General features: G+C 37.0%; 1 protein-coding gene across 3 annotated transcripts in view; it reads right to left on the reverse strand.

Moving 5' to 3' along the window:
- The window catches only part of LOC132138197 (amyloid-beta A4 precursor protein-binding family A member 1-like), a 64,472-nt gene extending 50,566 nt beyond the window's left edge, over positions 1 to 13,906 (reverse strand). For all 3 annotated transcript variants that reach the window (XM_059547656.1, XM_059547658.1, XM_059547655.1), the window contains exon 1: positions 13,772 to 13,906. The gene's annotated coding sequence lies outside the window, so the exon portion shown is untranslated. The remainder of the gene's footprint in view (positions 1 to 13,771) is intronic.
- Positions 13,907 to 15,641: the final 1,735 nt, after the last annotated feature.

Genomic DNA, 15,641 nt, shown 5'->3' on the forward strand with positions numbered 1-15,641 from the left:
GCAAATTGGATCAACGTTGATATTGTAACGTTGATTCACTGTTGTATCAACGTTGTTTCAGCGTTAAAACAACAACTGACCTTATTTCAAACATATTTCAACGTTGAAAGTTGGTCATGGGCAGACTGTTTTTCAACCGTTCAGCTTTAAACATTGTACATGACATTAAAACATTATCATTAAATTATCATCATAAACATTAAACATGCGCGAGTCATGACTAACACTTAATGACTTATTAGATATTTAATTATCAAATGGCGGATTCGCAAATGATCGCTTTAGTACATTCGGCAGGCAATTATACAATAATGATATTAAATAGTGGGGCAAAATCGGCTGCCACGCCACCGGGAATTGTCCCGGTTCTCCCGGTGTCCAGTCCGCGCCTGATTTCCACAGACACGCAGAATGTGTAAGTCCTATAGGCTATTGCATGTTTGGGGCTTAATATTCACAGACACTAGTCCATGTCATGTTTTGATTCAAGTGTACTGACCTACTTTTGATTTAGTCATCCAAAATGTGGGATATTCCGTCCGCGTTAGGCATTCCGTTTTTATGACTGGATTCTACGAACCAGACTGTATTTCCGCATCCCGGAAATTATTAGGGCGGTATGTCTCAGAATAGTCAGCGCAATTTGGGAAAGAAATCAGTTAAATCTGTATGTGGATGTGTGTAAATATTCAAATGTAATCCCCTTTGTAATCGTTAAAAATTTCATAAGTAACTGTAATTTAATTACTCATTTTTTCGTAGTAACTGTAACTAATTACAGTTACAATAATTTTGTAATTAAATTACGTAACAGCGTTACATGTAACTAGTTACTCCCCAACACTGGTAACAAATCAGTTCCGATCTAGAAACAAACTCAACTTCATCTTGAATGCCCCGAGGATGAGTACATTTTTAACCAATTAAAAAAATATATATATATATTATAATAATAATATTAATAATAAAAAAACATGCATACTTTTATTTCCAGAAGTGGAAAAAGTTAGCCAATGATATTAGAGCAGATCGATAAAGTACTTTCCAGTTTTGTGTGAAAATGCATTAGATTGTCAGAGAATGCACTGTGGGCAGTCCGTGGGCATGTTGTCTCAGACTCAAACCATCTATGAACAGGTCTTTCAGTAGGCAGAGAGAGAAAGTAAGACCACTCTTTTCTCTTGCTTGTTCAACATAAAATCATCTAACATGAGAGGAGGAGCACACACTATCTTTAACCATATTCAACAATATCTTGAAGGGCCTTTGCCATTTCTTCTTTTTTTCTATCCCTGCACAAGCAGACATAAATGTATGCCTGTATATCTCTTTAAGACAAGCCTGCATCCAGTCTGCATTATCCTGTTGGCTTTCTAAGGCTTAATGCAACAGAGTAGCTTTACTGTACTCCAGATGAACCTGATTATGTCACTTTTGTGAGATTACTTGCAATTAGTATCATCAGATGATGTTAAAGGAACAGTTCAAAATGAAAACAGTGTCTTTCATGTTCCACAGAAGAAAGAATGTCAAACAGTTTTGGAATGACATGAGGGTGAATAAATAATGACAGAATTTTTGTTTTGGGGTGAACTTGAATCCCTTTAAACATGCACAAAATAAACTATAACAATGCAAACTCCCTTGCTTAAAAGAGAAATTTGGCTAATTTATTTGAAAGATGATACTACAGAGATTCAGAGTAATTCTTTGTTCTGCAGAAGAGAGCTGCAGCAGTGAAAGACGTTACTGGTATAATAAAAAAATTGGTCTAATAAAAATCGATAAAACAAAGGCAGGGACCCGTGTGTCTCAGTTGAGCATGAGTTCTGTGTAGTGTTTGGTGAAAGAGGAGCTAGAGACGAGAGAGATGTGGGTGGTCACATCGGTCTGTAATTACTCCCTCTGGAGCTACAGGTGAAGAGAGATGACCTTTCCACAAGCTAAAACCATAGCGCGCACAAATCACCTGACAACTCTTGCAGGAGTCTGGGCTATCACGTGAAACACAAGCCACTGACATAAAGGACCTACAATAACGTACAGTATTTGAAAAATTTGTTTTTCCGAACATTTAAGCATGTCAACATATTCTGTTACACCAAATACACAAAATAATGATCTTAAAAAAAAGCATCATATCCCCTTCAACAATTTCAGTAGTTCGGTTCTCTTAGTTCTTTTGGTGCAAAATAAAATATAAAAACACAAAATACAAATGGGGAGGGAGCTCTCTCGCCTTGGGCACCAAATAACCTAGAGCCGGCCCTGGCACTTTGGATGGGTTAAAAGCAGAGCACGAATTCTGAGTATGGGTCACCATACTTGGACGTATGTCACGTCACTTTTTTTTAATTTTTTTTTATTAGTTTGGAAGTGTACCGAGTGGCAGCGTTCACACTTACTCAAATGAAATGCACTGACAGAGCACATCAGAGTTTATTTTAATTGAACCAAACCTGCCAAGTGTGAACACACCCTCAGTCAAAGTGCACAAGAATTTGTTTGGAAGTACTTGTTTGGTGCGTATTAGGGTTTGGGTGCCACCATACTTCACATTTACTCAAATGAACTGCACTGACAGCGTTGGCTCAGCAACAGCGTTCCAGACTGTGCTATTCAGCTCGATCAGTTGACATGCTATCGAGCAGACAGAGTCCTCGTTGCGGGAGGTAAATCACGCGGCAGCTGTCCTTGTGTTTACATCAATGATGTGTGGTGCTGCGATGCTATTGTGATCTGCAAACACTGCTCACCCCTGGTAGAGTTTATAATTATTAAGTGCCAGCCATTCTATTTACCAATGGGATATTCAGCCATACTGCTTGTTGCTGTATACATCCCTCCCAGCTCCAGCAACGACAACAGGAGTGAGGCACTAAATGAACTGTACCAGCACATCAATGAGCAGCAGACAGCCCACCCTGATGCTTTTCTCATCTTAACTGGGGGTTTTAACCATGCAGACTTAAAGAGCGTGTTCCCAAAAATACACCAACACATTAACTTTCCAACTTGAGGTACACTTTGGGCTTTGTTTACACCACACAAAGAGGAGCTTACAAAGGATAGCTAGAGCCAACCTATCCCGCAGCATCAGAGAGGCTAAGATACAGTACTCCAGGAAGATAGCCCATCATTTCAGTGACAACAGAGACACTTGGAGTCTGTGGAAGGGGATACAGACCATTATGGGCTACAAGTCCCCACCATGGACCTGTGACAGCATCATCTCTCTACTGAACGAGCTGAACACCTTCTTTGCTCGCTTTGAGGCACAAAACAGCACCACTGCACAAAAGACTCCACCTCCACCCCGGCGACCAGGTGATGACGCTGACCCCAGACAGTGTGAGGAAATCCCTCAGCAGGATCAATGCACGCAAACCTCCGGGTCCTGACAACATTCCTGGGCATGTACTGAGAGACTGATGTCTTCACAGACATTTTCAACATCTCACTAAGTCGGGCTGTTGTTCCCACATGCTTCAAAGCCACCATCATTCCAGTCCCGAAGAAGCCGTCTCCATCCTTCTTCAATGACTATCGTCCAGTTGCACATACCTCTATTCTCATGAAGTGCTTTGAACAGCTAGTCATGCACCAAATCATGTCTGCCCCCCCACCCTCCCTGGACCCCTTCCAGTTTGCATATCGGTCCAACCGCTCGACCGATGATGCCATCTCCACTAACCTCCACTCAGCACTCACACATCTGGACAAAAAAGACTCATACGTCAGAATGCTGTTCATAGACTTCAGTTCAGCATTCAACACTATCATCCCTCAACAGCTCATTCACAAACTGGTCCAGCTGGGGGTCAACACTTCACTGTGCAACTGGCTGTTGGACTTTCTGACTAGTTAACCTCAGGCAGTACGGGTTGGCAGTAACACATCCAGCACCATCACACTGAACACTGGGGCCCCCCAAAGATGTGTACTGAGCCCCCTTCTCTTCACTCTGCTGACTCACGACTGCACACCGTCACACAACTCCAACCTTTTTATTAAGTTTGCGGATGACACGACTGTGGTGCGTCTCATTAGCAACAGAGATGAGACAAACTACAGGAGCGAGGTGAGCCACCTGGACAGGTGGTGCAGTGACAACAATCAAAACAAAAAGATTTTTCCTTTCTTTTACTCTTACATGTCATTGGCCCATCTATTACTCAAACTTTAAATAGTCTTTTTTGAACAAAGCTCCAGAACATGTTTGTTTTGTTTTGAAGCAGAAGGGGTTATCGTCTCAAGGCTCCCAGCTTACATTACGCTGGGCTAATCTCTGCCAGAGGCTGGTTTTACCACCACATGTACCCAAAATCCACTGAGTATGGGCTCTGAATCCCAGACAGAGCAGTTATCGTGTGGAGCGACCTTCAAGTAACACAGCAGGCTTTACACACAAACCGACACACACACCCTAGCTTTAGCTTCACGCTAGATGCTGGGACAATGAAGTGTGGATCGTGAGAACTTGGATAGGCCATGCAGCATCACAACAAAGGAAAGCCCTATCTTTTATGTAATTCACACAATCCCAACACTGTTAATCTCAAAGCTTTTGTAGGTCTTGGACAAAACATATACAACAATGTGTCTTTCAGCCGGCCTAAACTGAGAACAGTTTTCCAAACATCAGAATAATTCTCTCATTATATGAGAATGACAACCAGAAAATGCGCCAAATGTACAATCAAAGTGAGCAGCAAATAGATCATCCAAATAGTGATTGTCAGTGTCTGCTCTCTCACCATCAGCCATTAGCTGACAGAGAGAGAAATTGAAGTAGAAATATTTATTGTTTTCTAAAATAAACCAGGACACCTGTCCTCCCACAGGGCTAATAGCTTTAAAATCTGCAGTGTGCATGCTGCACTGCTAATAATGTAATAATATCACTGATCCTTCACTTACTGCTATCTATCATTCGCATCCTTTCTTAGTAATCAAAAGCATAAGATCAAAGCATAAGACATCAAATATTGAAACTCAAGAGCTTATTGAACAGTTAAGTCAAAACACTGCAATTAAGAAAAACAAATTAACATTACATTTACATGAGAACGAAATTGGAAGATATATTATGTCTACAAGTACCTCAAGAGTAGGATTGAATATTTACAATGAATTGCGATGCAAGAGTCGAGTAAGTTTTCACATGTGGAAGGCCTATATCTGAGTAAATTACACAATGCTTGTTTTCTCAAAGTGGTTTTCTATTTTGACTTTAAACATCTAGTTCAAATCTGAGATTTTCCTCCAAATAAAAATATACATCATATACATAAGATACATTTAAATAACATGTCAAATATTTAATAAAGGATATGAAAAAGAGGATATAATAATACCAATTTCTCTTTTAAGGCTTTAAAAGTAATTGTATTCATTCATTACATTATCTGCAGGCCAAGATAAGAAGTTCATATTTCTACACATTACTTTTTCCATTTGTGTTTCATAATTGTCTTACTGTATAATTTTTTTTACTGAAAATATAAAGCCAATTTAAAAGCAAAGTATTGTTTGTGTGTGTGTGTGTAATTGATTAAATTAGTTTATGATTACAACAAGAACAAATATCTGCCAATTTAAAGGGAAAACAACTTTCCATACCCATTTGACAGATATTTATTCTTGTTATAAGCACATACATATTTTGCTCAGTTTTTCAAGACTAATATTTACATGTCAAGTAAATGTATCTTCATTTCAGGATGTTCAGATATTTATGAAAACAAAGACATAGAGAAAGAAATGTATTTTTTGCAGTGCAAAAAGTGAGTGCCTCTTTCTGCTCTAATTTAAGACCATTTTAAGGACTTAATTTGTGGAAGGCACAAAAACCCTGAATTACTTATGTTTTTAAAAATCAGTATCAATAACTATCAGGTTTCCATTGTGAAAACTTAACCCACAGACTCTGACAACATGTAAACATCAAAACCAACTTTGCTTAAATTCTAGAGACTGTGATATTAACGATTATTAATGAAGTAATTTAGAAAAGCGTATTATACACGGTCAGTTAAAGTCTCTGTTGTTAGATGTCCATGCATTAATATTCTGTCAGCTTTGCTTTCTCACCAGCATCACAGCTCAGAGGATTAAGTCTGTAAAATGTACTAGAAACAGCCATTCCTTCCTGCAGATTCCTAAAAATTAATTACAAATTCAAAATTTTTTGCCAAGCTTAAAGAACAAGACTAGATTGTTAAATCAGCCTATAATTAAGAACAGCCTCTTTTAGTCTGGCTCTTTCTATTAATTTCTCTGCAGTGCCTTATAGAACATTCATTATAATTCTATGCAAGTAAATTTGAATCTGATTATGGCCAAACCTCTTTTACGGCAGCCTCCATAAGTTAATGACTCCTTGATAAACAACAAAGTGAACAAACAAACCACTGCCAGATGGTGCAAAACAAGTGTAAAGAATGCTTTGGCTTGATAAAAGAAAGCTTTTATCTCTTGCAATTAAAGTAAACACAAGATGGAAAACTGAAAACTTCCATCCAGGCCATTAGCCTTCAACAGTCTAGACTCTAGAGTAAAAAACCCTTCAATAACTAAGATCTTCCATCATCTGCAAAGGGCAACTCCATCTTCCTTTATCAAGTTCAAGTTCAAGTTGAGCTTTATTGTCATTCCGCTACATGTGTGGACACACAATGGAACAAAATGCCGTGCCTCACATAAATACAGTCATACAACAATTTAGTATAAACCAGTATAAACCTATACACAACTAAACTACTGACATATTTCGACTATAAATATACTATATATATATATAAATGTTTACCAATATATTGACTGAAAAAGAAAAAATCTATAGACGAATGCTTCACATAGTACTGTTTACCTATATATAGCCTAAACTTAAAAAAATACAAACTATTCAAATGCTACAGATAAACACCATAGCTTTACACAAGTAACCCACTGACAGATTTTGAAAAATGATATACTATATATAAATGTTTACCTATGTATTGACTGAAAAAGAAAAATATATAGATGAATGCTTCACATAGTACTGTACATGTGAAAAAGAAACATTGTAAGTCAAGCAGCTTGCTGGAGAACAGTGCAAGATGATTTGTAGTATGAGCATCTAAACACACATCTTTTGTGGGATTATGTATAAATAGATTTGAATTGCACCAAAAAATAGATTTGACAAAACAGATTTGAATTGCACCAAAAAAATGATTGTTTCAGGCCATTTTTTTCCGTGATGTGGTAAGGCAAGGGGTGGGGGGTGGAGGAGGTGAGATGGTCCATGTTACAGGAGGTAGAGGGTTTATGTGGGGTTTCAGAGGAGGGTGGGGTGATTTGAGTTCTGAGAGGGCTCTGATGCTCCGGTACTGTCTTCCTGATGGTAGGAGCTAGAAGAGATGGGTGGGGTCCTTCACGATACTGTTGGCTTTGCTGGAGCAATGTGTGAGGAAAATGTCCAGGATGGAGGGGAGAGGGGAACTGATGATCTTTGCAGCTGTGTTCAATGTCCTCCGGAGGGTCTTATGACAGTCTATCCACTGCTCTGTCTTCCACACACTGCATGTTACAGTATCAGCTAACCTACTTTTACACTGACATTTAAATCACGTCAAAGCACTTAATCAGTTGTAACGTTTCTGTTGTAACAAAACTCTGGTCTACAGCTTCTATTATAAATCTTTGGAAATGAATGGATTAACTATTCCATCCATGCCTCAGGATCTTCATCACAACCGTAGCTATCATTCTGTGCACGTAGACATTCAAATTGCATTTATTTAAAACAATTCAGACACTACATTGGAGTACTTCTATGTTGGCCCTGAATACTGGTTGAAAAATCTTTAATCATTTTTACAGAAATTTGCTGACTTGAAAGGCCACACAAAACAAATAATACATGAGGAAAACTGCCCCAAGGCCACTTCGGACTCCAAGTGCAGCTGCTTCACTTTCAAGACTTCATATGAAGCCACCAAACAAAACTCAACACACGCTGCTTAAAAATTAATAAAGTCCCAAACCCTGAAGCCAACTGCATCCCAGTAGAGCCTCAGCTCTTTAAATTTACGCTTTAAAAACAGGTAGGAGAATTTGCTTTATTTCACTAAACAATCTGGCTGCACAAAATGGGCTATTCATTATTTGGATGAATAAGTGAATATATATAACCAAATATATATTTTTCTTAATCTCTTCTATTTAAAATATTAACCTAGTCATGGGCATATAAATGTCATCCAGTAAAGTGATCTTTGTAACAGCAATTAGCATGCTTGCATGATGTTTTAAATAAGGCATTAGACAACAGGTGCCCTGCCCCAACTTTGTTTTTCAATAAGAAATTTGTGAGTTTTTAAAAAAAAAAAGGAAATATAACATACAGGAAAACAACTAAGGAAGCTGGCTAGAAAGAGCGTGATTTCCATACAGAGAGAGCAGTAATCAGAGTAAACCCGTAATACTGCAGGTCAGAGAGCCCTTCTGGGAGGGACATTTCACATTGCAGCTTGTCCACTCATTTGCCTAGAAAAAAACCTACAACTGGGACCGGAGGCTTCACTCAGCTCACAAACAAGAGCTTATTTAAAAACATGGACAGCAACAGCCAGAAAAAAACTAAACAATAATAATAATAATAATCAGTGAGTGCCTCTAGGGAAATTCAGTTTTGGATCACCTTTGATCTCTTCTCTCTGTGTGCGGTGACAGATATCCATGTGTGCTTGGATGGGTCTAGAGCAAATAACCTCTAAAATGTCTGTCTTCTAAAAACAGTCACCATGAGCTATACACAGATAAGTTACTACACATCTTACTGCATTACACTATGCAGATAAACACTGATGATGTGCACAGACTGACTGGATGAAAAGGAAAACATGACATCTCCACTACATGTCTCCTTAGCTATTTTGTAACAGTAACAGTCTTGTCAGAATGGTCTTATAGTTTGAAGTTGAGAAATTAACCACACCCTTCCTTCGATTCTGGCTACTACTGCATTTCAGCATTCATGTTGCATTTCTGGTGCTGATGAATCAATGTGTGCAAAGGATGTGTGCAAACTGACACCTAAAACCAAAGTATTTTAAGTAGATCATCAAAACAACATCTATAATAATGCCCCAGAATGCTTACAAATATTTCTTTGTGAATCCTATATTCTATTCCTACACACACACACACACACATACATACATATACATATATATATATATATATATATATATATATATATATATATATATATATATATATATATATATATATATATATATGATAATTCCTTTTTATCCATTTACCCAGTTTCTAGATCCATTTATTGATTCATTGATAATCAAGTAATCAAGTGGAACTCTAATTGAATTCAAATTCTGCTTACAGAGCAGTTTGCCATAAATATGTTTAAAAATCTAAATCTATACACATTTACACAATAATCAGTACCTTTAATAATCTATAATGATGAATTGAATTAATTTGTAATGTGCAAATCTGTTAATAATACTGCTGAATGCAGTTTTTTATTAAAATCTGAGTGGTCCCTGACACACTTCTCACACTACACTCTTAAAAATAAAGATTCCAAAGGGACCATAGAAGAACAATTTTGTCTTCCCAAAGTACTTTTCAGTGAACGGTTCTCAAAATAATATTTTAATAATATTAAGAACCTTTTTGTGCAATGGATAAGTTCTGTAGATGTTAAAGCTTCCTCATGGAACCATAGATACCCCGCCCCAAAAAAATTGGTCCCAGAGGAGAACTGGTCTCATAACTGAACCTTGTTTCTCCCAAGTTTTGTTTTCTTCTTTTTCTCCATTTGGGGCTTAAAAGACCATTAATATTCATAAAATATTATAACTCTGACTGTACTGATACTGAAATAAACTGAGCTGGATAACGACACTGCTGTCTTCTGTAGTGCTGCTTTTGAAGTGGTTTTAAAATGGATTAACTTTTACAACACTCACACAATTACTAAACTGAATTTTATTCAACACTGAATCTGAATTAAGCTGAATAATGACACTATTGTCTTCTGCAGAGCTGATTTATAGCTAAATTGAATTTATTTAAGAATTGATAAGATACAATTACTTTACAACACTGACAGCTGTTACTGAACTTTTTTAAACACAATTTTCCTTTCTTTTTTCTACTTTTTTTTTTTTTTTTTTTTTACCGTTAAGCTGTTTTGAAACAATCTGTGTGACTTTGGACTTGACTATTCTGCCTGAAAATAAAATACATAAGCAATTCTGGAAATACAAGAACAATTCTGTCTTTAAAAAACGGTATTATGTGGCACTGGGCAGGTATATCAGAAGTATAACAAATCTCAGAAGTACTGTGGCGATAACATGGTGCTTTGATATATACAATGGTATTTAAGTGTTTATTGAAATATTTGGCATGCCATGGTAAAATATCAAAAATTATTTAAATAAATAAATAATAAATTACACTACCATTTTCGTTTTGATATATACTATGTCATATTTATGATACTCCAAGGTGCTTCTAAGATGACCACGATATTATTTACAAAATAGCACCACACTACCAATATTTGTGTAAAATACCCCAGCAGAACAGTGCTCAGCAAATTTGACTGTCCAGAACACAATCACACAGACAATTATTAAATCACACACAATTGTCTATTTTCACCTGCTTAAGACACACATGCTAATGCACAGATGTCACATCTCTCCTCTGATGTTATTGCTGTTATTTTGTTATTTGCTCAGTCATGGCTTGATACGTGAGAAGGCTTTTAGTGTCTTCTGAGAACACTCCCATATCCAGAGCTCTTCAAAACGAAGCATTACTCAAACAGTCACTTGATGACTTTTTGCCCAATTCGCTATAATATATTTGCAAAGGGCGGGTCGTTAATGTTACCTACTCCCTGGATCACTGACGTCCTTAAAAGCAGCGTACTGCGACATACACGACATTTTTCTTTAAAGGTATTAAAAGTAAACCAATCTGTCATATCAACACAAGCGTTTTAAAAGTTTAGCCGAAAATACTCCCTACCAATCAAAACATCAATGCAATGCGTAAACTGCGTGTTTTCGCAGCCCTACCTGCATAGAGAGCAGCATCAGCATCACTCGGAGAGAGTAAAGGTGTGATATTGCGGGTGGATGTGGCTTAAAATATTAGAATATTTGCGACAAAGTCTAACGAAGGCTTTTCTTGCAACTGAAAGACCTGTCCTTGTCATTTCGCCGCCTTCTTTATCAGTTTTCCCGCGACTGTTTTGCTTTCCCACCTGCACACAGCATCTGACACCGCGCAGTGAGTCTGCATCTAGGGCATGTATTTGGCAGGAAAGCAGGTTGGTAATGCCTACAGCGCAAGCGTATTCGGGCGCCATTCAACAGCGGAGCACTATTTTGCAAAAACGCCGAACCTCTGTGGACCACAGAGAGAAGGGAGTGCTTTTACAATCACGGCGATAAACAGAGAGAGACTACAGTGAGTCATCAGATGTGGCACTTCAACGTCCGTGACGTGAAATCTGTGGCCAGCAGTTTTAAAGTAAGGATGATTCATTTTCACACTCCTCCTACATAAACACTCTTTATTAGTGGCGTGCCTTTCGTAAACTGGTGTTTTGAGTCTTCTAACTGAATTCAGTAGCTGTTTACATGCACCAAAATACAGTACTCAGTTTATAATCGGATTGATGGCTCAAATGGACTGAATAGCTTTATTAAACACCTCAATCAATCCGACTGAACTCGAATTTCGTTCGGATTAAAAGTGAGAACCTGAAATAATCCGATCAAAATACAAATCAGAATAATTCTCAACTGGGTAAACACAACAAACACAAACAAATAAACCCTGTGATGCCCAGTGCCATGATATGTTTACATAAGTCGTATGTTTTACATTTACCTACTGGTCAGTGGATGAGATTAAATTTTTGCTCAAATATATAAACAAACGAACAAACTAACATTGATCCCAAACTCTGCCAACTGCTCTCTCACTAATACACACAATATTGAATTTAAGACTAGCCTAATGAAAATGAGGCTAACAGTCTTTATCCATGGAACGCGCTGTATGAAGGTCCTAGATCACCTAATCTTTGCCAACTCTCATTTTATGGAGTTTTTGTTTACTGAAATATTTTTGGGAAAGAAATTTTGTGAGCTAAACAATCAGTATGTTGCTAAACAACCATCCCTGATCTTAGGCTACATCACACGGAGACATCTATTTGATGTCTGCATGTACATCTGCAAGAATCTTTTTTTTTTATTTAAATACGGTGCTACTGAGTTGAATGAATGTTTTGCAAATTGTTTTGTTTTTCATTATTTTGAAGCATTCTATATTGAATAAACATGCACTAAACAAAAAAGTTGGTGTTGTAAGTTAAAAAAAAACTAAACTCAACAAAACATGGGATGGATACATATGTTGCCTTCAAAAATTAGGGGTGTGCACCCCAGATAATGGTATCTAATAAAAAAAATTAAAAGAACTTTCACCATGATTGGATTCAGATGTGCCTAGTCTCTTTCCTACCTTCTTATACTGACTGCATCCAAAAACACGGAAAAATACTGCCTTCGGAGGACACATTCCAAGATAGGAAGTCATCAAGGCACGTCCAAATTCAATGTTAGCTTCAGTTCCTGTCTCGTGAGAAGCCTTCATCTGGCCGGTTTTTGAAGGCAGCATAGATGTATCCTTCACTGCCTTAGATATCCCACAATCCTGTGCGTTCAATTCTGTGACAGTTAAGCCAAAAAATAAAGATGGCGTCTAAAAGTTGTGGTTGGTGGTCAGTTTGTGTGTAAATGTACGTTTTTGATCAACGTTTTCCACTTTTGATGTCATTTCTAGCGAGAAATTAATATTGCAGCAATGAAATATCCACTTAGTTATCACCAAAGCTCTCTATATTTTGCTGTAGATCATTAAACCATTACTCTGCCTCAAAAGCCTGTCCAAAATCAGTTTCATGAGGTGCCTTCATGCAAAAACGCTGCCTGCAAAGTCATTGCGTGATACGACAGGGAGGCAGCAAGTCAGCTGCCCAAGTTTTCAGATGCAGTTTCACAATGATTGGATTCAGATTTGCCTTATCTCCTTCCTACCTCCTTATACTGGCTTCAGAGGCAGCAGGTGATTTGAAGCGAATCGACTGAGTGAAGAATTTAGTCATTCACTAATACCACACTCACTTGTTGCCACCTACTGATGTAACCATGACGGTAAATCTTTTTGTAGAAACGGATTCAAGTCACTAGCTGCTATTCTAGACATCAGGATTACCAGCACTCTCAATAATGCACAAGCATAGGCTAAGTTAGAAACTGAATTAGTTGTAGTCATGTTTCTGTCCTCTAATGAGGATGAGATTGATGCACTGCAAACTGCATGGATTTTGTATTGGATAACTAGTATACTAAACTTAACAGTTTAAGCCCTCACATTTCTTTTGTATTTTATCTGGTAACCGGCAGTAATGCTCTGCTTTCCAAGCCAACGAAACATCGTCCTTGCTAGTGTAAACAAACACTGATTGTCATCATCGGCAGGCAAAGCGACATCACAACAGTCCCTCACTATGAACGCACCTCATCACTGAGTGAATCTCATTGAAATACAATGATTTTTTTTCATTACATTGTTCCTGTTTTACTGTTTTCCAAAACTGCATCCGCGACAACATCCGATGACAACATAGCACAGCGCGTAAAATGAACTGTGTCATATCTCTCACCTGTTCGTTTACTGCAGTTTGCAGCGAGCTAACGGTCCACCCGATATGTGTCTGGATCCACCATCTTCATCGCTTGCCTTTCACTCAGTCTGTGGGCAAGCCCAACTCCTCCCATCAGAGACCTGCAAGCAAACAGCACCGAGCGCAGGCCAATTTCTCAATGAACGAACTGCAGCTCTCGGCAAAACGTCAAGCTGTATTGTACGGTACTGTATGTAATGCTGCTTTAAGTTCATGGTAAGAAATAACTTAAAGAACCAAATAGGTGTAGAAGCCCTTTAGATGGCATTAAATGAAGCCGTTTATAAAACGACTGTCCAGCCCTCTGACTAAAGAAAGCTATATAACTTAAATATATAGAATATAAAGAGGAAGCAAGCAATAAGTCTTATTGCTAATAATTTAATCAGAAGTACCCGTGAAGACTTTTACATTGGAACTTCTCTTTTTATCTAAAATGTGTCATGGTTTCCACAAAATAATAAGCAGTACAACTGTTGATTTCCGAGGGATCATGTGAAACTAAAGACTGGAGTAATGATGCTGAAAATTCAGCTTTTATTTGAACAAACTACATTTTAATATAAAATGGAGAGGATTTATTTTAAATTGTAATAATATTGATCAAATTGCTGTTTTTACAGTATATATATATATATATATATTATATATATAACAAATAAATGCAGCCTTGAGCTTCTTTCCAAAACATGAAAAAGTACCAACCCAAAATCTGTGAACATTATGTGCTACAGGGTTGTCATGTGTAATCAAATAAACATGACATGATAAAATTATAATAATAACAACTACAACAAAATGGTCATTAATGCAAAATAATAGGAAATGAAAATATGAGATGGACCTTTTCAGAGTAGCTTTATTTAATGTGGTAGACAACTGACAAAACAACTACGGTCATTACAGTTTTTAATACAAATAAATATAAAATACATAATGGATGAGATGCTATAAATGTTGGTTATTGTGGCTGTAAAAACCTACAGTACCTTATCAGCTTATCAGGAAAATACAAAATCTTAGGCTACATTTGTTCTTTCTAAAGCTAAACGAACTCTGTCATGCATCTGCATAGATGTACTAGTCATTTCAAATCCGTGTTTATGCTTTACGGTGTAACTGCTTTTAAACTTTTGGTATTCACACAGCAACGGACATTACAACAATGGAAAATAACATGAGACAACCGGACATACTATGTGCTTCCTCAGTGTAATTCACATTAATGTACACATCTTTAAAACCTCTAAGGTAATGTAGGACTATTTATGAAACGGGAAGCCCTGAACAGATAAAGGCATAGATATTGTAATTTGTACGTTTTCAACAATATAACTGGTAAGACTGTTCATTAAGAGTTTAAAGGTTAGTAGGTAATAGACATTAAAACCACTTATAGCATTATTATAAAAATGCTAATTGTTAATTGTTTAGGAAGCCAAAAATCAATGCGATGTATCTCTGTCTCTACATGTGTGGGTCATAAAACATACACACATATATACATATATATATATATATATATATATATATATATATATATATATATATATAAATATATATAAAATTAAAAAAAAAATCAAATACAATGGCAATGTGACCTTGATCCCAATACAACAGTTGACAATGTACATGCAAAAAGATAACTATTCAGGTCAAAGTGACAAAATATAAAGGCATTTGTTGCAGATGCATTCCAGTTTTAGACTATTCTTCAATACAGGACTCTATTAGGAGCAGTTTGTTTAACAGCAGGTGTAAGGGAGGTTAGAAAAAGCTGTTAAACTCTTATAATATATATATATATATACACACACATGTTCCAAGACATGCAGGAACAGAAAAAAGC

Source organism: Carassius carassius, chromosome 4, assembly GCF_963082965.1.
Source record: "Carassius carassius chromosome 4, fCarCar2.1, whole genome shotgun sequence".
NCBI classification, from domain to species: domain Eukaryota; kingdom Metazoa; phylum Chordata; class Actinopteri; order Cypriniformes; family Cyprinidae; genus Carassius; species Carassius carassius.